The sequence below is a fragment of the Serinus canaria genome, chromosome 13 (assembly GCF_022539315.1).
Source record: "Serinus canaria isolate serCan28SL12 chromosome 13, serCan2020, whole genome shotgun sequence".
In the NCBI taxonomy this organism is placed as follows: domain Eukaryota; kingdom Metazoa; phylum Chordata; class Aves; order Passeriformes; family Fringillidae; genus Serinus; species Serinus canaria.
The window spans coordinates 2,549,735-2,571,222 of NC_066327.1; the positions used below are offsets into that span (position 1 = coordinate 2,549,735).

A 21,488-nucleotide genomic window follows, 5' to 3' on the forward strand; every position below is an offset into this window, starting at 1 on the left:
CCGGCTGCCGTGCGGGGCTCGGCGGCAGCTCCGCAACGCTGCGCCCGCCGCCGCCGCTCTCTGTGACCGGAGCGCCGGCCCCGCGCGGTTCTTAGACGGGCAGCGGCGGCGGCGGCGCCACCCAGAGGCCGCGGAGACACCCGCGGCACCGGGGGAGGGGGCTGCGCTCCCCCCGCCGCCGCTGTCCCGCCGGCCGGCGGCGGCTTCTCCTCCGCTTCTTTTCCTCCCCTCTTTTTTTAACGCCCCGACGGAGATGGAGCGGGGGGCTGCGCGCAGCCGAGTGCGCGTCATGAATGTGTTTCCGTGAAAAAGAGAGGCAGAGCAGAGCCCCCTCCTCCCTCGGCTCCTTGCGGGAGAGGCAGCGAGAGGATGCGCTGTCAGAGAACCGCGGTGGAAGGGAAAGGCGGATGAGAAGTGACAGGCATCGGCTAAACATGGGTCAGCACAGCCCAGACACGCTCCGACTGAGCACAACATTTCCCAGAGGGGGTTTAAGAGCACAATTAGAGGAGGCAGCCGACTCTACCCCTGTTAAACTTCACAGGAAAAAAAAAAAAAAAAAAAAAAGAAAAAAAGAAAAAAGGAGGGGGGGGGAGCAAACATGAAAAAAGTAAAAAGAAAAAAAGCTCTTTCGTGCTTCCCTGCTTCACCTTCTAAACAAGGGAAATGAACACGAATTACTGGAGAGAAGGATCTCTGCTCTGACACTCAGATCACCCCCAGCCACAGATGTGCTCCCATCCAGCCTTCCAAAGCAGTTTGGGGGTGGCTCTGGTGGCAGGGGGAAACAGGAGGTTGCAGCAGTTCAATTACTCACATAGAAATAAATATCAGCACCAAAGAGGTTTTGCATTAAGGACATGCCCAGGGACTGTGGGGAGAGATGAGCTGATAGCACAAAGAAACTGCAGATCATGAGTGAAAAAAAATAACATCAAAGCTCTCTGCTCCCCCAGCTTTCCACACAGAGGGAACAGTTACCAAATACACCCCAAAGCAGGTTACAAGAGGGCAGAAAAGCATTTGAAAATATCCTCCTGGAAAACCTTCCTGGAAGGATTTTCAACAGCAGTTTATACAGATGGGCCCTGGCAGCACCTCCATCTCCTCGGTTTCCATTTCCCATTTGTGAGAGCTTGTTGTGATGAGATCCTGATTGATCAAAAGCAAGAGGCTATAAATGTGTGACAAGGACAGATCTTCACCCTTCTCGTATTCATTGTGCTTCTTTCTGCAGCTGAGAATTTCCAGGCAAGTGAAACAGAACATTTCAATTATATATAGTATACATAGGGCCTTTCAAAAAGGGAGAAAATCTGGACCACAGCCAAAAGTTGTACATTAAATTTAAAAGAAAAATAAAAATCAATACATCTGTTTGCATCTTCACAACTCAGCAAAGCCTCACAGTGAGGTTCTCATCCTGGCACACTGGAACAGATCTTGGTCTGCTCCAGCACAACTGCCTGCAGATGTGATTTTTTTAACTCCAGGAGGTCCTGGCAGTACCTGAATGTTGCATTTTACTTCTGCTCATTGATGCTACTGAATCCCTTACAGCTCAGGGGTAGCAGGGGCAGCAGCAGAAAGCTGAGAGAAAGCTACAGAGCTGCTGCTGTGCACCCACCTCAATCTACAGAGGACAGAAATGGGTCAATAACCCATTGCACACCATATACAATGCAAGTACTCATGGTTTGCTGCTTACCTCTTTTTCTTTTCTTGATTGTTAAGTGCAGAAATACCCAATTCCTATCCAATTACTACAGAATGGTCATCCAGCCTCCCCCCACTCCCAATCTGCCCTAGATTCCTCTTCTGCAGCAATGTCACCTACAATATCTGAGAAGCTGCTGGGTTTTCTGCTCTATGGTGATGCACAGTTGTTCTAAACACCCTGGACCAATGCAATAACATCTATTAAAGTCACAGGAAAGACCATTGTATTTCCTTAACATTAACCTGCAGCAAGGATAAACCATCTGTCCAGGAAGAGCTGAAAAGCCACATGTTGATCCCTCAGGTGCACACACAGGTAAAACACACAGCCTCTACCTGCCCATCTGTGACTCAGTTTACCATGAAGAAACCCAAGAATTTGGGCCCAACATCCTCCTGTTGAGCAAACCCTTTCAAAGGCAGATTTTCCTCAAATATAATACTGGAATGACAAGCTGTGGTGCCTGAAATACTAGCAGGGCTAGCAGAAACTGATTAATGAGTGGCCAAAATCAAAGCAATTGCACATTTGCCTGTCAGATGTACTCACGTTTTGAGAAGTATCAGCAGCCTACAATGATATTAGTCTACTCCATTCATTTACCACTCATTTACCATGAAATAAGTTCTTCATCTTTCTGCTACATCTCTAATTTTGCAGCATTGCCCAGTGCTTGTTTACTAAGTGAATTTCTCTTCACTTGTTTTTAACATTATTTTTAACCTCACCACCCCCATTTTACTGTTTTGGCGTAGCTTGTCCTCCTGTCATTTTCCACTGGGGACAGTGATGTGTCAGGCAGCTTTGCTCACCAGAATGTGCACGTAGCCAGCACCATCTCAGCACCCAGATCCTGCCATGCTGCCTTCCCAACCCAGCACACGAGTTTCTGATCCCCACACCACTCATGTGTCACAGCCAAGATCCAGTGCTCAGTAATATTAAATATCGAGGGCCAGTCACAACACAGACACTGCTGCCATGAAGGGAATAACAGAGTTGTGCCATGGGGGCAGAATCCAGTCTTGCCCATTGTGTGAAGCCACTGCTTTGCTTGGCTGAACCCCAGGCAGGTTCCTCCCTGCCTGATTGTGCTTTCCCTTCCACATCCAGCTCAAGGCAGTCTCAAGTGTGCCTTTACACACAGGGTCCCCTCTCACTTTTTGGGCCACCCTTCCTCCTAATCCTTCTTTTCAGGGTCTCCATCTCAAAGGTCTCCTCTCCATTACAATTCGCTGACCCTAATTACATTACTATGCTGTATTAAAGAATTAAGTTGTATTAAACAACTTTAACACAGACACTTCCCTTGGTATCACAGCAGACAATCTAACCTCTATTTAAACCTCCTCATCTTACATTTGCCTTCAGTTTGCCATATCCAAACCATTCCCTATTCCCTTCTTTCTCCTGGACCCATTCCTAGAGCCCGTTTGACCCAACTGATGGAGGAATTCATCTCTGTGATCCTTCTGAGGTACCATTCATTTCTACAAGCCCCCTCACCATGTCTCACTCCCTGACATGTTCAGCGAGCTCTTCCTCCACGTTCCTCTGCCCGCCAGGCGCTTGCCCTCACACCGCCTCGGGGCGCACTCATTCTCCCTCTCTGCCTTACATTTTCAGGCAATCCTCCCCTTTCCCTGCAGTTAGACGTCTCAAGTCCAGCCACGCACCTTGTGCTTCTCGTGGCTGCCAGAAGAAACTGCTACACCAGCAAAGGCAAAAGCGAAAGGCAGAATGCAAAACCGGTTTGTGTGGTTGCTGCGGAGCACCACACGAAGGGACACTGGTGTTTGAACATCGTCATTACGTCAGCGATGATTTAAAAGCGCCGTTTCTGCGGGCAATGCATCAGAGGTGGTGCCTTCGATGGAGGTTTGCAGGACACGTCCTGCTCCGTGCTGGGGCTTGGGACAATCCCAGGGGCGCTCACCAGAACGGAGGGGCGCCCATTGGTGCTCAGTTAGGGCACTGAACTTCAGCGGGAGGATCAGTGAAGGAGAACGGACGGAACAACAGCTCCGCTGTTTCTCCTCCCACGGAAACCGATGAGCTCTGCGCGGCGCAGGTGCCCCCGGCGGGCAGCTCCAGCCCCCACCGCCGCCCAAAGGAGCACATGAAAAGCTCCCACAATAATGAGAACCCGGCAGTACATAGGGTCTGCCTGCCAACCAAGGACGACTGGACGTCGGACAGAGCCCAGATCGTCACCACGGAGCCGCAGACGGAGGTGCAAGGACCCTGCTATTCCCTTTCACACGAGAGGAAGGACGGGGGTGCCTCGGAGACCCCAAACACCGGGCTCCTCCCGCTCGGGAGGTGCGGCAGGCAGCCCGCTCTGAGCCCTGCCGGAGCCCCCCAGCCCGGGCTCGCTCTCAGCCCCGCGCTTCTCCCGGTGGATGGGACGGAAAGAACTTTGGCAGCATAGACGCGCTGATCTGCTGTGAGCCCCTCTTCTTTGCCAAAGCGGGCTGTGCCTGCTGGCAGAGCGAGCAGTGGTGTCAGGATGCTCCTCAAATAGCTCGCAGCCGCTCCTTGGGGACGTGGGAGCAGAGATGACTTTAAACTATCAGCAGCCCGGAATAACAATCTCATATGCAGAGGATTTCTAGATTCCCACAAAAATCCTCATTATCCGCATCGAGGCACAGAAACAGCACTACATGCTATTCAGTACATCGCAGGCAAGATCTCGTCTCTTTAACACGAGGGCACAGTTCGGTCTGTTGAACCCCAGTTAGAAACCACCGGACTTGACGGAAGCTGCCGGGGAGGACACCAGCGACAGCGGCTACGGGGGCTCAGTCCCGCTCGGACGGCAAGAGCGGCTCCGAGCCGAGCACTCGGAGTCTCTGACAACTCCGAGGCAGCCGTGCCGAGCATTTCCCTGCCTTTTAAATCTCGTTTGGAAGCTGCAAAACATCCTCCGGCCATCACGGCGGAGCAGGCGCTGCCGCTTCCCCCCCGCTCCTCCCGCCCCCGGAGCCGCCCGCAGAAGCGCTCGGCAGCGCTCCCGGCTGCCAGCCCCGCCTCGGCTGCCGGGATTGCTCTGTGCCGGATAACCCCGCCTTAATCAGCGTCACTCCCCAGAAAAACGGGCGGCGGCAAGAACAGCCTGGGCTTGCAGCGACTGACGGCTCTGCGTGAAATTGGCAGCGCTTATTCAGGGCACTGACGGATAATCTAGAGCCTTCTGTTAACCACTCCTGTCGGGACTATTCCACGACGTAAAAGTATCCACGAGCTGCTTCTGAAGTTAGGATTGCTTTATGTTTCTAACAGAAATATTGAAATATTTTCTTGACAGTCTACGTTTATAACAAACACCGATAAATTCTTCAATTCATTCTTACAGTCAGAGAAACCAAGGGGAACCGAACAGAAGCCAAACGGCACTGAGACCCCACATCGCCCTTAATCATAACCTAAAGAAACTAGTCGCTTCCCACATCTGTGCGCAAACGCTGTTTCTCCATCTTCTACAGAGGTAGCTGATCTGTTTATAAGCTTTAAAAACATGGTTTTTCCTTTAGAAATCCGTGGTTCCATCACACCCATGTGAATAGAGGAAAGAAGTGACAGTTCTACAGAGCTGGGGCAAACCCTGCTCCTCACAAGTGAAGCAGTTCACGCATAGTTATGTGCTGATGACCCCCTCCCCTTCAGCACGCGACTCCCGTTCACGATCAAAGGAGACTAAATAAACAATCCCCAGCAAATACACAAAGAACTCAAAGCCGGTACTAAGTGATCTAAGAGAAGAAAAGAGAAATGGGGATACATTGAAAAGCTTTTCTAGGGATCGACGAGAGATAACTCACTCCTACGATGCTTTTCAAAAAGGTTATGAAGTTTCCCAAATTCGTGGCTGTTTTCTGCACACCTATCAGCACCACTCTCGTAATTTTGGTAACAACGATCCGTCATTTAAATTCTACAGTCCGTGTTCTTCCTGTAAAGAGCCCTATTAGCTCAAAACCCAACCAAGTGTACTTAGTCAAAGCAAAAATACCGCGTTTACAGATATAATTGTGTCTTAAAAATATGGGGGTTAACCAAATGAATCCAATGTATAACACGAAATACACATGTACTGCTTGATTTATTACCCCGGCAGCTTTACACATTTCGCTTCTAAGCTATAGAGAAAATTAAATGAGATCTTCACTTTTCCCTTTTAAAATTTCTTTAATTTTCTGACATTTAAGATACACTAAACATGACCCTGAAGTCTTATCTCAAATAGTGCTTTGAAACTGGCCGAGATGATAACCGAGACAACTAAGTGCCATCAGCGCAAGGAAAAGATCAGCTGAAAAATAATGATGTTGAAAACAACCCTGTAATTAAACAATCGCTCTCAGCGTCGGGAAACTACTGAAGAAAACAGTACTGAAACTCTTCTCTTGGTATTTTCTGCTCTGCTGCTGAGAGAGTCAGAAGCTTTCAACCTACCATCCCCGAACTATTGAACACCACACACAGAAGTTTTCCGTTATAATTTTCTCTTAACCAATTTCCCGCCTCTCTCCACTCCCAGCAAATTTGGACTCTTTTTTCTACAGAGTATTTCTGTACGGATGGGATAAAAGAGAGCTACATCACTACGAAAAGTGAGATCAGGCGGTGGGGAATGGTAAATTACCAGTTAAAGTAAATGGTAAGAGTTCTCGTCTCTACACAAAGCATCCTGGATTTTCCTTCACTCCAGCCTCACAAACGCACATATTTTCGATGGACTTCCAGAGACAGAACAACGCTCACAACTTCCACCAACATTTCATTCGCTCTTTTCACCCCAAAATTATCACATGATGTATTTCAGTTTCTCAAGAGTGGCGAATCGCGACAATGAGAAATCATTTAAATCTAAAAACTCACGAGCGTGTCTTGACGTTTGACTGATAAGTCCTCAAATAAGGCGTTCAAAGCAATTACATTCACTTTGAGGGAGACATCAAACTACTGAACAACTCATAATTTCAAGGGCGCTTAAAACAGGAAAATAAAATATCCCTTAATATATAGTAAAGCACTTTGATGCCAAGGAGGCAGTAAAAACCAAAAATTACAAACCGCATAAAAAAATAATGTCCAACGCAAGATACTTTGTTAAAACTAAGGAAGAAAACATGGAATTTTTGAGAGGGAGTCAAGTATAGAGAAAATGAAATTTCAAAATCTGAACACGAACACTGAAGAAAGATCATCATGTCTAAATGCAATACACTGCAAAAGTAGGACTTCGTTCTAAAACTCTTGACATAGAAAAAGTGCTTTCATACATGGAAGTTTCATGTATTAAGGAAACGGTATTACCAAAGAGAGAGAAACAAAAATTTCGAAGACTCTTACCACGCCTGAAGAAAGAGGAGAGACAGACGGCCCCTTCCCACCAGAACCATTTTCTGCAGCAGGACAGGGCGGCGCAGGAGGGAAGTTGGGGCTGAAAACCATGAGGTCGCTCTTGGCAGCGCCGTCGGCCACGCACAGGCTCCGGCTGTGGCGCTGCGAGTAGGACCAGCTGCCCACTTCGCTGGCGCACACGAGCGTGGTGGGCCCGGGCCCCGAGAGCACGGCCGCCCGCGGCGCCCAGCGCGACGCCCCATACAGCACGACGGCCAGCAGGAACAGGCTGGACACGGCGCAGATGGCCACCACCAGCCACACGTTGGTGGCCGCGCTCGCTGCGCCGGGCCCCAGCTCCGCGCCCGACGCCGAGCGCGACAGCGACGACGACGAGGATCCCGTGGCCAGCGCCGCCTCGACGGCCTCGAGCAGCGACACGCTGAGCGTGGCCGTGACCGAGCGCGCCGGCTCGCCGTGGTCTCGCACGACGATCAGCAACCTCTGGCGAGGCCCGTCCGCCTCGTCCAGCGCCCGCGTCGTGCTCACCTCGCCGCTGTAGAGCCCCACGCGGAACGGGCCCTTGCCCAGCGGCTCCCACAGCTCGTAGCGCAGCCACGCGTTGTAGCCCGAGTCGGCGTCCACGGCGCGGATCTTCGCCACCACCTGCCCCGCCGGCGTCCCCCACGCCGCCCACGCCCACAGCGTCCCCGACTCCGAGCCCGCCCCAGCCAGCGCCGCCTCCGCTGCCGCCACGACGCCCGCCTCCGGTGCCGAGCCCGCGGGCGGCAGCAGCGCCGGCGCGTTGTCGTTCTCGTCCAGCACGAAGAGCTGCACCGTGGCGTTGCCGCTCAGCGGCGGCTCCCCCGAGTCCACCGCGCGCACCTCGAACTGCAGCACCTGCAGCTCCTCGTAGTCCAAAGGCTGCAGCGCCCACAGCCGCCCGCTCTCCGCGTCCACAGACACGTAGCTCGATGCCGAACGCCAACCGCCGCCGGACGACGAGCCCGCGGCCCCGCCGCCGCCGCTCACGCCGCCGTCCCACAGCGAGTAGCTGACGCGCCCGTTGCCCGCCTCGTCCGGGTCCCGCGCCCACAGCCGCGCCAGCTCCGCGCCCGCAGCGTTGTTCTCCCGTGCCAGCACCGTGTACACGGCCTGCGCGAACGCGGGCGCGTTGTCGTTCACGTCCGACACAGGCACCCGCAGCCCGCGGCTGGCGCGCAGCGCCGGCGCCCCGCCGTCCTCCGCACGCACCTCCACCTCGTACTCCGACACCCGCTCCCGGTCCAGCGCCTCGCGCAGCACCAAAGAGTACGAGCCCGCGAACGTCGCCTCCAGACCGAACGGCGACGCCGGCCACACCCAGCACCGCACGCGACCGTTCTCCCCCGAGTCCCGGTCCGACACGCTCAGCAGGGCCACCACCGTCCCCACCGACGCGTCCTCCGGCACCGGCACCGACAGCGACGTCACCCACACCTCCGGCGCGTTGTCGTTCACGTCCAGCACCTCCAGAACCACCTTGCAGTGACCCGACAGCGGAGGGTAGCCTTTGTCCCTTGCTTCTACAGGGATCTCATAACTATTCGTTTCCTCATAGTCTAATTTGCCTTGTAGTCTGATTTCTCCTTTGTTTTCGTCGATAGTGAACATTTCTTTAACTTCTGCACTAACACGTCTACCAAATAAATATATAATATCACTATTGATCCCTTCGTCAGGATCCGTTGCACTAAGGGTGACTAACAGACTCCCGAGGACTGAACCTTCTAAGGCTTTAACTTTATATACAGACTGGTTGAACTGGGGCGCGTTGTCATTTGCATCCACCACCGAGATCACCAGCTCCATTGTCCCCGTCAGAGACGGCCGGCCCCCGTCACTCGCCGTCAGCACCAAGCGGTGCACGGGAATTGTCTCGCGGTCCAGAGATTTCGTTAAAATAAGACCCAAAGTCGTACTCTGGTCATTATTCCCCTGATGATCAATACTGAAATACTCGCTGGGGCTGAGTGTGTAGGAGAGCTGCGCGTTCGCTCCGATATCCGCATCCGTCGCGCCCTCCAGCGGGAAACGAGACCCCGGCAGAGACGATTCCGCGATGTTTAGGGCTTCTTCGTCCACACGGAACATGGGGGCATTGTCGTTGATGTCGGTGACCTCCAGCTGCACATGGAAGACGCGCAGCGGCCGCTCCAGCAGCACCTCCAGCCGCAGCTCGCACGGCGCGCTCTTGCCGCACAGCTCCTCCCGGTCCAGCCGCGAGCTCACCAGCAGCGCGCCGCTCGCCCCGCTCACCTCCACGCTCGCCCGCCGCCCCTGCGCCACCAGCCGCAGCCGCCGCGCCTCCGCCTCGCCCGCCTCCAGGCCCAGGTCCTGCGCCAGACGGCCCACCACCGTGCCGGCCTTGGCTTCCTCCGGCACCGAGTAGCGCACCTGCCCGCCCGACAGCGCCCAGGCCGCCTGCAGCACCAGCACCCGTAGCACGGGCCCCCACCGCATCGCCGCCGCTGTCGCCTCCGGTCCCTTCCCTGGCCCTGACCGGCTCTCCGCCACTCCCCCGCCGTCCGCCTTAGGGTCTCCCTGGGACAAGCGGCACGCCTTTCCGCTTTCCCGGCGCCCCGCCCGGGCCGGTCCGGCTCATCCTTCCTCCGGCTGACGGCACCGTGACTGAGGTTCGGGGAGGAGCTGCCGCCCTTCCGTGGTTCACGGCGCCTTCGCGGCCAACAGCGGCACCTGGTGTCCGACCGCGGCTCCTCCCGTGAGCAGCCCGCCTGCTGCCCTCCTCCCGCGGCGGCTCCGTGCTGGGATGGACCTGCCGTGGCTCCGCCCGCTCGGCCGACGCGTTCCGAGATTTCCTTTCCGAACACTGCCTTCCTCAGCAGCAGTAATAATTGGTCCTTTTGTCTCCTCCCCCTTCCTCTCTCTTCTTCCTGTTCTCCTTAAGGCAATTTAATTGAGAAGTACACTTGCCAAAATGTACATATACTTTAACGCCCATATTAACTCAGGAATCATTCCTAGGAATGTCTTCACTGCATAAAGTCTATCCCACTTCTGATCTCCGGACTTCATCTTCTCTCATGCCTGAGGAGGCATAACTCAATTCTCTCATCTATGTTTTCTTCCGGGAGATAATTCAGCTGTTTCCTCTAGAGAAGAAGACTGTATCCTCGATCTTCCATCCATAGAAAGTACTTCTTCAGAAGACCTGGATTCACATATAATGTACTTTGTCTAGTCCAGAAATGCTAGAAACGAACAGAAATTGCTTACCTTTTCATGGCTTTGTGACAGGGATGTAGCGGAGCAATTCCACACAGTCTCCTTGGGTTTTTGTAGAGTAAATAATACACTAAACCCACCACATTACAAAGAGTACCTGTGTCTGTCCATAGCAGAATTTTTTTGCCTTCCAAAGTGTATTTCCAACCGAGTAAAGCATCAGCAAATACCAATTCCAAAGACTTTCAACTCCATCAGCGACTCCCTAACTCTATGCTCTCAACATTCTGATAGAGCAGAAATCCTTTTAGAAGAGTGAAACAGCTCAGGGAACCTGAACTCTCTCATCCTTATGTATCAGTATTTTCTCTAAGTTTAATCCCCCAAGTATAGCTGCACAATGAAAATCAAGGTCTTGGTTATCATTTTTAGGCAGGTAGAAACTCACAGTACAGCAAAACCATGTGCCTGTTACTCATAGAGATGAGCTGCTGCAGGACACAGCAGAATCATACAACCATGACACAAGTGAAGATGAGATAAAAGGGTTGCACCACTGTTCTGGCAAGGCACAGTTCATCTCATAACAGGTCCTCAGGCTCCCACCTCATCTACTGACATAAATACATCAGAGCCTCTTCTCTACAGCCACAGCACTTTCTGCTGCCCTGCCCGTAGGCCAGGCAGTAACATAAACCAGGGAATTTCAGAGATTAGTGAGTTGCAGGTTCTACCACAGGAAGAATCAACGATGCACGCACCCAAAGGCAGAAAACAACAGTAAAAAACGGAACATAAAACCACTAAAAAAGTCCATGTAGGTCTGTCAATAGATATTTTTAATTACACCTGTTGCTATTCTAACTGTTGTCTTGATTTATTTTTAGGTCTCCATTGTCATGCCTGTGTTCAAGGATCACTGTTCAAAATTTCAGGAAGCAGAGCTGAAAAAGCAAACAGGTTTTTTCCATTCTCTCAAATCTCTGCCATATTGCCAACATTTCCATATCCGTTTCTATGAAGGCAGAAACAAATAAAACCTGAAGCCTCACAGTTTTCTCTTGCACTAAAATTGACCTTAAAAGACTACAAGGCAGTGAACCACAGTGATGGCAAGGGGCATAGACTATGAAATAAAAGAGCATTATTTGGCAGCATGGCTTTCACTCACAATTGCCAACACATCTCCTGATAAAGTCAAGCTAAATCACCCTCTGGAAATCGGGAGTTTCCAGCATAATTCATCTTCACATTCACATGATTATTATAAGACAAGCACACAATAAGACAAAAAAAAATCAGTTTATTTTAAAAAATACTCTCAGGGAAGGGAAAAAAATTATATTAAGTAAACACAAATAAGATAATGTCAAAACCCCACAACATTCTAGAAATACAATGCCTATGACTGCTGGGTACGGAGGACTACCCAAGTCAGAAACCAAACTGAGATGCTTCTACAAATACCTTAATCCACCAAAAACAAGTCCTTTACCAATATGTCTATCTCAGACTAGCAGCACAGTGCACATTTTGACATCTACTTTGGTTTTTGTTCTTCTGCAATTAAGTACCTTACCTTAGAAAGTGCATTTCAATCATACTTAGAAGGGGGAAATGTGAAATGCATCTTTTTCATGTCCAGAGTAATTCTGTAGTACTTCACAAATTAATATATGCCATGCACGGTGAAGAGGCAAGAACTTTAAATATAGATATTTGTCTCAAAGGTGAAACAAAGAGGAGGACAGACTTCTGAGTAAGAAAAGACTGGAAACCAGATATTCACAGCAGTCAAAAGCAAGAAATTCATTAGAACTGCCCCACCTGTAAGACAGAGAAATGTGGGCAAGTGAAGATACTCCATTCAAAATAAAAGAGGCACTCAGAGTTGTGATTACCTCCACAGGTGGAGGAAAATCAGACCTGATAACAACAGCAAGGCAAGGTAAACACTGCAGTCAGGCAGAAATCTTTAGCAAGAATTGTTCTATTTAATAACTCATGAGGGGATCTCAGAAAGTCATGGACAGTGATGTATCAAAGATTACAGGAGATATCACCCTATGGAGCAGAGTTCAAATACAGGTCTGCAGGAAATAACTGCAGAAAAAGTTGATGACGCTGAAGATCTAGTTAGGAAAGGGGCAAAATATTTTCACTGCCAGAGACTACAAAGCTGAGTAGAAAAGATGTGGCTTCAAGACAGATTGGGACTGATTCTGAAGGAGCCACTGAAGGTTGTAAAATTGCAAAATAGAGAAGAAAGTGACATATAGATGAACTCCATTCTCAGTGTCATCAAAAATGCAAGACTCACGAGACGGTGCAAGACAAAAAAAGTATTTCATTCAACTTGGCAAAGAGAGCAGAAAGATTAAAGTATTTTGCTGAGCTCCCCTCCTTAACAAGGTAAAAGGAAGAGAGAAGATCAAAGTGGCATAAAAAACCTGCTGCGATGTAACACACTACAGCCACTGAAGCGGAGGGATAATAAAAACAGCACTCAGACGGTAAACAACCATGAAACACGGACCGCCACAGCGCCGGGACGGGCGGAATCTGGCCGCAGCCAACACCTGCCCGGGGCCGGGTAACAGGAGAAAGCGAGAAAGGAAGGAACACTGACCGTGTCGAGGAGAGCGGAGGACTCCGGCTGCGTGTCCTTGCCTGCAGGACCGGGCGGCGCAGGAGGGAAGTTGGGGCTGAAAACCATGAGGTCGCTCTTGGCAGCGCCGTCGGCCACGCACAGGCTCCGGCTGTGGCGCTGCGAGTAGGACCAGCTGCCCACTTCGCTGGCGCACACGAGCGTGGTGGGCCCGGGCCCCGAGAGCACGGCCGCCCGCGGCGCCCAGCGCGACGCCCCGTACAGCACGACGGCCAGCAGGAACAGGCTGGACACGGCGCAGATGGCCACCACCAGCCACACGTTGGTGGCCGCGCTCGCCGCGCCGGGCCCCAGCTCCGCGCCCGACGCCGAGCGCGACAGCGACGACAACGACGACGACGACGAGGATCCCGCGGCCAGCGCCGCCTCGGCGGCCTCGAGCAGCGACACGCTGAGCGTGGCCGTGGCCGAGCGCGCCGGCTCGCCGTGGTCGCGCACGACGATCAGCAGCCTCTGGCGAGGCCCGTCCGCCTCGTCCAGCGCCCGCGCCGTGCTCACCTCGCCGCTGTAGAGCCCCACGCGGAACGGGCCCTTGCCCCGCGGCTCCCACAGCTCGTAGCGCAGCCACGCGTTGTAGCCCGAGTCGGCGTCCACGGCGCGGATCTTCGCCACCACCTGCCCCGCCGGCGTCCCCCACGCCGCCCACGCCCACAGCGTCCCCGACTCCGAGCCTGCCCCCAGAGCCAGCGCCGCCTCCGCTGCCGCCACGGCGCCCGACTCCGGTGCCGAGCCCGCGGGCGGCAGCAGCGCCGGCGCGTTGTCGTTCTCGTCCAGCACGAAGAGCTGCACCGTGGCGTTGCCGCTCAGCGGCGGCTCCCCCGCGTCCACCGCGCGCACCTCGAACTGCAGCACCTGCAGCTCCTCGTAGTCCAAGGGCTGCAGCGCCCACAGCCGCCCGCTCTCCGCGTCCACCGACACGTAGCTCGACGCCGAACGCCACCCACTGCCGGCGACGACGAGGAGCCCGCGGCCCCGCCGCCGACGCCCACGCCGCCGTCCCACACCGAGTAGCTGACGCGCCCGTTGCCCGCCTCGTCCGGGTCCCGCGCCCACAGCCGCGCCAGCTCCGCGCCCGCAGCGTTGTTCTCCCGCGCCAGCACCGTGTACACGGCCTGCGCGAACGCGGGCGCGTTGTCGTTCACGTCCGACACAGGCACCCGCAGCCCGCGGCTGGCGCGCAGCGCCGGCGCCCCGCCGTCCTCCGCACGCACCTCCACCTCGTACTCCGACACCCGCTCCCGGTCCAGCGCCTCGCGCAGCACCAAAGAGTACGAGCCCGCGAACGTCGCCTCCAGACCGAACGGCGACGCCGGCCACACCCAGCACCGCACGCGACCGTTCTCCCCCGAGTCCCGGTCCGACACGCTCAGCAGGGCCACCACCGTCCCCACCGACGCGTCCTCCGGCACCGGCACCGACAGCGACGTCACCCACACCTCCGGCGCGTTGTCGTTCACGTCCAGCACCTCCAGCTCCACGCTGCAGTGACCTGACAGCGGGGGTGTCCCTTGGTCTGTCGCTTCGATTTGCAATTCGTGTAAACGAACGCCTTCGAAGTCTAAAGTACCCTTCAGTCTGATCTCGCCCGTCTTACTCTCAATGGTGAAGAGTTCTTTGTTACCGATAGGAGTCGAACTCAAGATGAAGTAAGAAAACTCCTTATTGCTTCCTTCGTCCGGATCCGTGGCATTAACACGTGCCACGAGCGTCCCCTCTGTAGCGTTCTCCGGCAGCTGCACTTTATACACAGACTGGTTGAACTGGGGCGCGTTGTCATTTGCATCCACCACCGAGATCACCAGCTCCATTGTCCCCGTCAGAGACGGCCGGCCCCCGTCACTCGCCGTCAGCACCAACCGGTGAACGGGAACCGTCTCACGGTCTAAAGACTTTGCGAGTACCAGAAACAGAGACTTCCTGTTTTCATCAGACGATTTAACATCGAGTGTAAAATACTCGCTGGGGCTGAGTGTGTAGGAGAGCTGCGCGTTCGCTCCGATATCTGCATCTGTCGCGCCCTCCAGCGGGAAACGAGACCCCGGCACAGACGATTCCGCGATGCTGAGGTTTTTTCGGGCGGCGGGGAAGACGGGGGCATTGTCGTTGATGTCGGTGACCTCCAGCTGCACATGGAAGACGCGCAGCGGCCGCTCCAGCAGCACCTCCAGCCGCAGCGCGCACGGCGCGCTCTTGCCGCACAGCTCCTCCCGGTCCAGCCGCGAGCTCACCAGCAGCGCGCCGCTCGCCCCGCTCACCTCCACGCTCGCCCGCCGCCCCTGCGCCACCAGCCGCAGCCGCCGCGCCTCCGCCTCGCCCGCCTCCAGGCCCAGGTCCTGCGCCAGACGGCCCACCACCGTGCCGGCCTTGGCTTCCTCCGGCACCGAGTAGCGCACCTGCCCGCCCGACAGCGCCCAGACCGCCTGCAGCACCAGCACCCGCAGCACCGCCGCGCAACAACGCTCGCCCATCCTTCCTCCCGCCGCCTCTGTGGCCGCCGCCGCCGCTGTGGCTGCCGGCCCCGGCCCGGGCCCCGCACGCCTCCCCGCCGCCGCCCGGACGCTCCGGCTCTGCTGCCCGGCCCGCGCCGCCCCCCCGGCGGCGCTCACAGCCGGGCTCACAGCCGGGCTCTCCGCCGCACCGGGGCGGAGCCGCCCACACGGACCCGTTCCTGAGCCTGCAGCGACACCGTGCGCTCCTCCGCCGCCTCACACGCTCCTCGGCATCTCCTGCGCCTCCGTTCCGTCATGGCCATCTCCTCTGCTTTTTCTTCTTACCGTGCTCCTTTTATATTTTTTCCTTTGGACTTCACCCGCTTCTCTCTTCTTACCCATTCTGGTATCTTGCCAGTCGCCTCCAGAGCTAAACAGCAGAAAAAGCAAGCTGGATCCACGAACTCGACTTACGTGGCATTAGCGCCGGACCGCGGAATATTCTAATCGAAGCGGGGGCTCTTGAGAACCAGCTCCACCCAGCGATTTGTGGTAAGGTCGTTCCGTAGTGCTCATCTCCTTCGCTGATGTTTTCTTTCTCGTCTTTCTTATCTTTCATTCTTAATTACCTTCATGTGTAATACCTTCATAGCACCTTCTCTTTCTTTTCTCTCAGTCCTTTTATGTCGTCCTTTCTTGATCTTATCCCTTTCTGTTTACAGTGACAACATCTGTGACATAGCAGTAAATTCATCCATCTTTCCTTCCATTTTTCCATCTTCTCCCTCCTCTTCACTGTCCTTATGCACACACATACTCTCTTCTTCCTCATTTCCATTACCAATGTATTTTTCCATTACTTCACTCTCCCCATGAAGGACAAACATGCCATTGGTGACAGTTCTCGTTCCTCTCTGTTGTCATCTTTCATCTCTCCACTCAAGGAACAAACTTCCTGCTCACTTCAAGTCTATGCCAGACTGACAGATTGCTATTTCACCTCACCTTCTGGAAGGAAACCACACCCTTTAGGCCCCATCCTCTCAAGGGAGGGATTTCACAGCCCTCTCAAACACAGGCCAAATCCCTATGTACTTTGACATCAGTGTAAACAGACTTGACTAAGCACAAACAAACCAGTGAATCTTCTTCAGGGACTCAAAGCCACCAAGGCCCAGCACACCAATCCATCCTGAATGCTGAAAAAAATATGGAGCAACCACAGCTTCTGAACACTCTTCATACACTCTGATGAAGAGCTGTTCTTCAGGCCTCATTTGCCACCTGCATGCTGAATGTAAATTTGTGACTTCTTATTTCAGGCAGGCCAGCATAGTCAGAAACACACAGCAAGAATGTCCAACCCCAGGGGCATAATCCCCGTGGAATGCCTCTGTGCAGCCTGATCCACAGGGTAAAGGCAATGGAGTCATTTTATCTGTGTCATTTTCTCTGAGAACACATCCCCAATTCCTAACACATCTACTCTGAGAAATGTGTAAGGGTCCCTCCTTCCTCCGTGCTTGCTATTATTTGCTCATATTGTGTCTGGAGAAAGAAGAAAGGAACGGGAGGAGGCAGTGGTGCTCTGCTAATCCAGTAAAGGAATCACAGAACATTTGAAACTTGAAGGCACCCATAAGGATAATCAAATCCAACTCCAAATCCAGGCACATTTGGTCCATCCAAAATGAAGATACCATGACTAAAGATGTATAAAGGTACAAACGTATTTCAGACTCATCTTCTTTAGGTAGCAGCAATTTATCTGAAGCATCCCTGGCTCCTTCTTCAGAAAATGTTTACTGTCAAGGGAGGGAATTGGTTCTGAAGCATATTTTCTTCTAATGTTATCAGAGATTTCTGGGGAAGATGAATAGAGGAAATGACCCACATTCTGCAAAAGCTGTAAATCACTGAACAGAGCATAGTGATTCTTCATGTATTTTTATTACATGCAAAGTGGGAGAGACCCTGCAAATCTAAGGACATTCTCCCACCCTCAGCCTCAGCTTAGAAGGCTGGAGGATCCATCTGTCATACTGATGGTCAGATATTGGAAACTCTGCTACCTGACAGCTGCCAAAATTCAGCAGTCTGCATTTCATCCAGTGTTACCAATACATGGCCAACGCAAAAGAAGAAAAAAAAAAGATGGAATGTTTTAGTAAAAGGAAAGAAGAAAGCTAGAAGGTTCAATTCCACCATATCAAAATGCCAGGTCTGGAAATTTCTTGGTTATGGACAGAAGTTTTTACAGTCCCTATCAAGACGAGAGCAGAGATGTAAACAAGGAGAACTTCGGAGAAGGCTGACCAAGCAAGATTGATATTTGGAAAAGCTGCTGTTTCACCAACGGCCTATTTTCAAAAGCAAGTGACCTAAATTGTGTATGGAAGATGTCTTCACATCTGGCAGGAAGAACACAGAGAATACCAAGGATACACAGGACTTCAGAAGGACCTGAGAGGATCCCAGGAGAGCAGTCCTGGGTGACAGGTATGTTCACCAGGTTTTCCAGTGGAATTCTCTGTCCCAAGCTTTGGGAAATGAATCTCCAGCTAAGCAGCTGGAGCTTTTCTTCTCCAGTGATAGTGCTAATGCTACACAGCATCTCCATTTCCTCAGTAAAGAAATTTCTCCACACAAAGTCACCCTCCCCATGATAGAGGGCCCAAGCAGTACTGCCTGCCACTTAGGGGATTACAGCTGTAGTAGCCAAACTGCCCCACCAAACCAGCTTGCCCCAGTAATAAAACCCACAACAAGCATGATCCAGGCATTTGCACATCCTCACCTTCCCTCACAATTGGCACAAAGAACTTACGAAGGGATGCAAAGCCACAGAATGTCTGGCACTGTGTGAAATTCACCCTAAACGTGCTGAGCTTTTTCAGCAATCTCAGATGGAAACAGCACAGAGCTACACATTAGAGATGTTTGAAATACTGTGATCAGAGTGACAGCTCTGATCCTGATCCAGATTCATTTTATTTTGAGAGAACCACACCAAATGCTAAAGCACAAGCACAGCCAAACTGCAGGGGAGAATTTCTATGATAACATCAGAGCTGGGCTGCTCTGCAGGGTTTGGTGTGGCCATGCAGGTATCAGGGTTAAGCATGGGAATGGGACACCCCATTTCTACTGAGGCTGACCCTGCAAGTGCTCAAGTAGGAGATATGAGGGACACACAGATTTATGCTCTCTTCCTCATCACATCCTCTTGCAAATCTCACTTGACAAGCAGCAAGGAACCATCATGGCAAAATCAACAGCTGAGGAAGCTGCTATAGATGTGGACTCCTACACAAGGACCCCAGCAAGCTGAAGTCCTACCCTCCCACAATACCTTCCTCAAAATAAGAAGGAAGTGGTTCATCAAACAACATTTAGCATTGCATTTCCTCTTACCAACCATACAGTAATAATGTACCAGCACAAACCACTTTCTGTTTCTGCTTTCTTCATCATTTCAAAGGACTTTGTGGTCATTTCAACAGCACACAGCATCTCAAGGTCCACAAGGCCTCAAACTCCAGAACCATAGAGTCTTGCAAAAGATCCCAAGCAGAAGCACTCTGTGCCCATCCTGCCTCACAGTTTTCTCTAAGTATCCTTCATTCATCACTCTGGGACATGAACTCTCAAGACAACCAAATCGTGACTCATTCTTGTCTTAAGACATGGCCCATGGCCTTCTCAATAAATTCCACCTTCCTCAGGCAGCTCTTCTGCTCAAGGTCCCATTAGAACAAATCCGGGCCTAACTCTGCCACTGCCACACTCACTTTAGTAAACATGCTACAGTTTCCTTCCTTTACAGAAAGGAAAAAACATACAAGGAAAAAGTTGATGTTAAAGGCCATACTGGCTTTTCTACTTTCTTAATGAGCCTGATGATGGAACCTAAATGCAGAATTGTTGTTTCTACAGGGAGTCAAATAGATGAAGTCCCAAGTGTAATTTTGTGTCTCATCTCAGGCATGGAAAATGAAAGAGGACAGTTTTCAGTAATAACCCAGACCAAGTACCAACATAGTCTGAAGTCACCAAAGGCATAACTCAAAATACTTGACTCGAAGACTGTCACCACCATGGCTTGTCTGGTATTCCTGCACCAAGCTGACACTGAAAACCTTCATGCAAAAAAGTAAGAAAGATGGCTGCAAAACCAGCACCTCGGAGGACCTCTCACTTCAATAGGCAGAGATTTCATTCCTTGGTAAAACTCCTGCCCAGCACAGCGAGACTCACCTGCGGATAGTAACTGCTCTGGGATGCCATAATAACTTAATTCTGCTTCCACACACCAAGAAATTGCAAAATCAGGAAAACAAAGGCCGACGATGGAAATGTTCCTTTAACATCCTTAAACACCTACTGCCCTGAGGCTGAGGCTGCGGAGCCTCGCCGCAGACAAGAGCTACCCAGGGAGCGGGAGAGAATGGGCGAAGGGGAAAAGAGACTGTGAAGAAAATACCGAGAGGCGAACAAGGTATTGCCACTGACCGTGTCAAGGAGAGCAGAGGGCTCCGGCTGCGTGTCCTTGGGCGCGGGGCCCGGCGGCGCAGGAGGGAAGTTGGGGCTGAAAACCATGAGGTCGCTCTTGGCAGCGCCGTCGGCCACGCACAGGCTCCGGCTGTGGCGCTGCGAGTAGGACCAGCTGCCCACTTCGCTGGCGCACACGAGCGTGGTGGGCCCGGGCCCCGAGAGCACGGCCGCCCGCGGCGCCCAGCGCGACGCCCCGTACAGCACGACGGCCAGCAGGAACAGGCTGGACACGGCGCAGATGGCCACCACCAGCCACACGTTGGTGGCCGCGCTCGCTGCGCCGGGCCCCAGCTCCGCGCCCGACGCCGAGCGCGACAGCGACGACGACGACGAGGATCCCGCGGCCAGCGCCGCCTCGGCGGCCTCGAGCAGCGACACGCTGAGCGTGGCCGTGGCCGAGCGCGCCGGCTCGCCGTGGTCGCGCACGACGATCAGCAGCCTCTGGCGAGGCCCGTCCGCCTCGTCCAGCGCCCGCGCCGTGCTCACCTCGCCGCTGTAGAGCCCCACGCGGAACGGGCCCTTGCCCCGCGGCTCCCACAGCTCGTAGCGCAGCCACGCGTTGTAGCCCGAGTCGGCGTCCACGGCGCGGATCTTCGCCACCACCTGCCCCGCCGGCGCCCCCCACGCCGCCCACGCCCACAGCGTCCCCGACTCCGAGCCCGCCTCCGGTGCCGCTACGACGCCCGCCTCCGGTGCCGAGCCCGCGGGCGGCAGCAGCGCCGGCGCGTTGTCGTTCTCGTCCAGCACGAAGAGCTGCACCGTGGCGTTGCCGCTCAGCGGCGGCTCCCCCGCGTCCACCGCGCGCACCTCGAACTGCAGCACCTGCAGCTCCTCGTAGTCCAAGGGCTGCAGCGCCCACAGCCGCCCGCTCTCCGCGTCCACCGACACGTAGCTCGACGCCGAACGCCACCCGCCGCCCGAGAACGACCCCGCGGCCCCGCCGCCCACGCTCACGCCGCCGTCCCACACCGAGTAGCTGACGCGCCCGTTGCCAGCCTCGTCCGGGTCCCGCGCCCACAGCCGCGCCAGCTCCGCGCCCGCCGCGTTGTTCTCCCGCGCCAGCACCGTGTACACGGCCTGCGCGAACGCGGGCGCGTTGTCGTTCACGTCCGACACCGGCACCCGCAGCCCGCGGCTGGCGCGCAGCGCCGGCGCCCCGCCGTCCTCCGCACGCACCTCCACCTCGTACTCCGACACCCGCTCCCGGTCCAGCGCCTCGCGCAGCACCAAAGAGTACGAGCCCGCGAACGTCGCCTCCAGACCGAACGGCGACGCCGGCCACACCCAGCACCGCACGCGACCGTTCTCCCCCGAGTCCCGGTCCGACACGCTCAGCAGGGCCACCACCGTCCCCACCGACGCGTCCTCCGGCACCGGCACCGACAGCGACGTCACCCACACCTCCGGCGCATTGTCGTTCACGTCCAGCACTTCCAGCACCAACTTGCAGTGACCCGACAGCGGGGGCGTTCCCTTATCTGTCCCTTTAATGTGTAGTTCGTATAAACTAACTGTCTCGAAGTCTAGGGCGCCCGTCAATCTG

The 21,488-nt window shown here is 54.0% G+C and overlaps 1 protein-coding gene across 1 annotated transcript in view; it reads right to left on the bottom strand.

Moving 5' to 3' along the window:
* The window catches only part of LOC103817213 (protocadherin alpha-2), a 144,409-nt gene that overhangs the window by 78,091 nt on the left and 44,830 nt on the right, over positions 1-21,488 (bottom strand). The window lies entirely within an intron of this gene.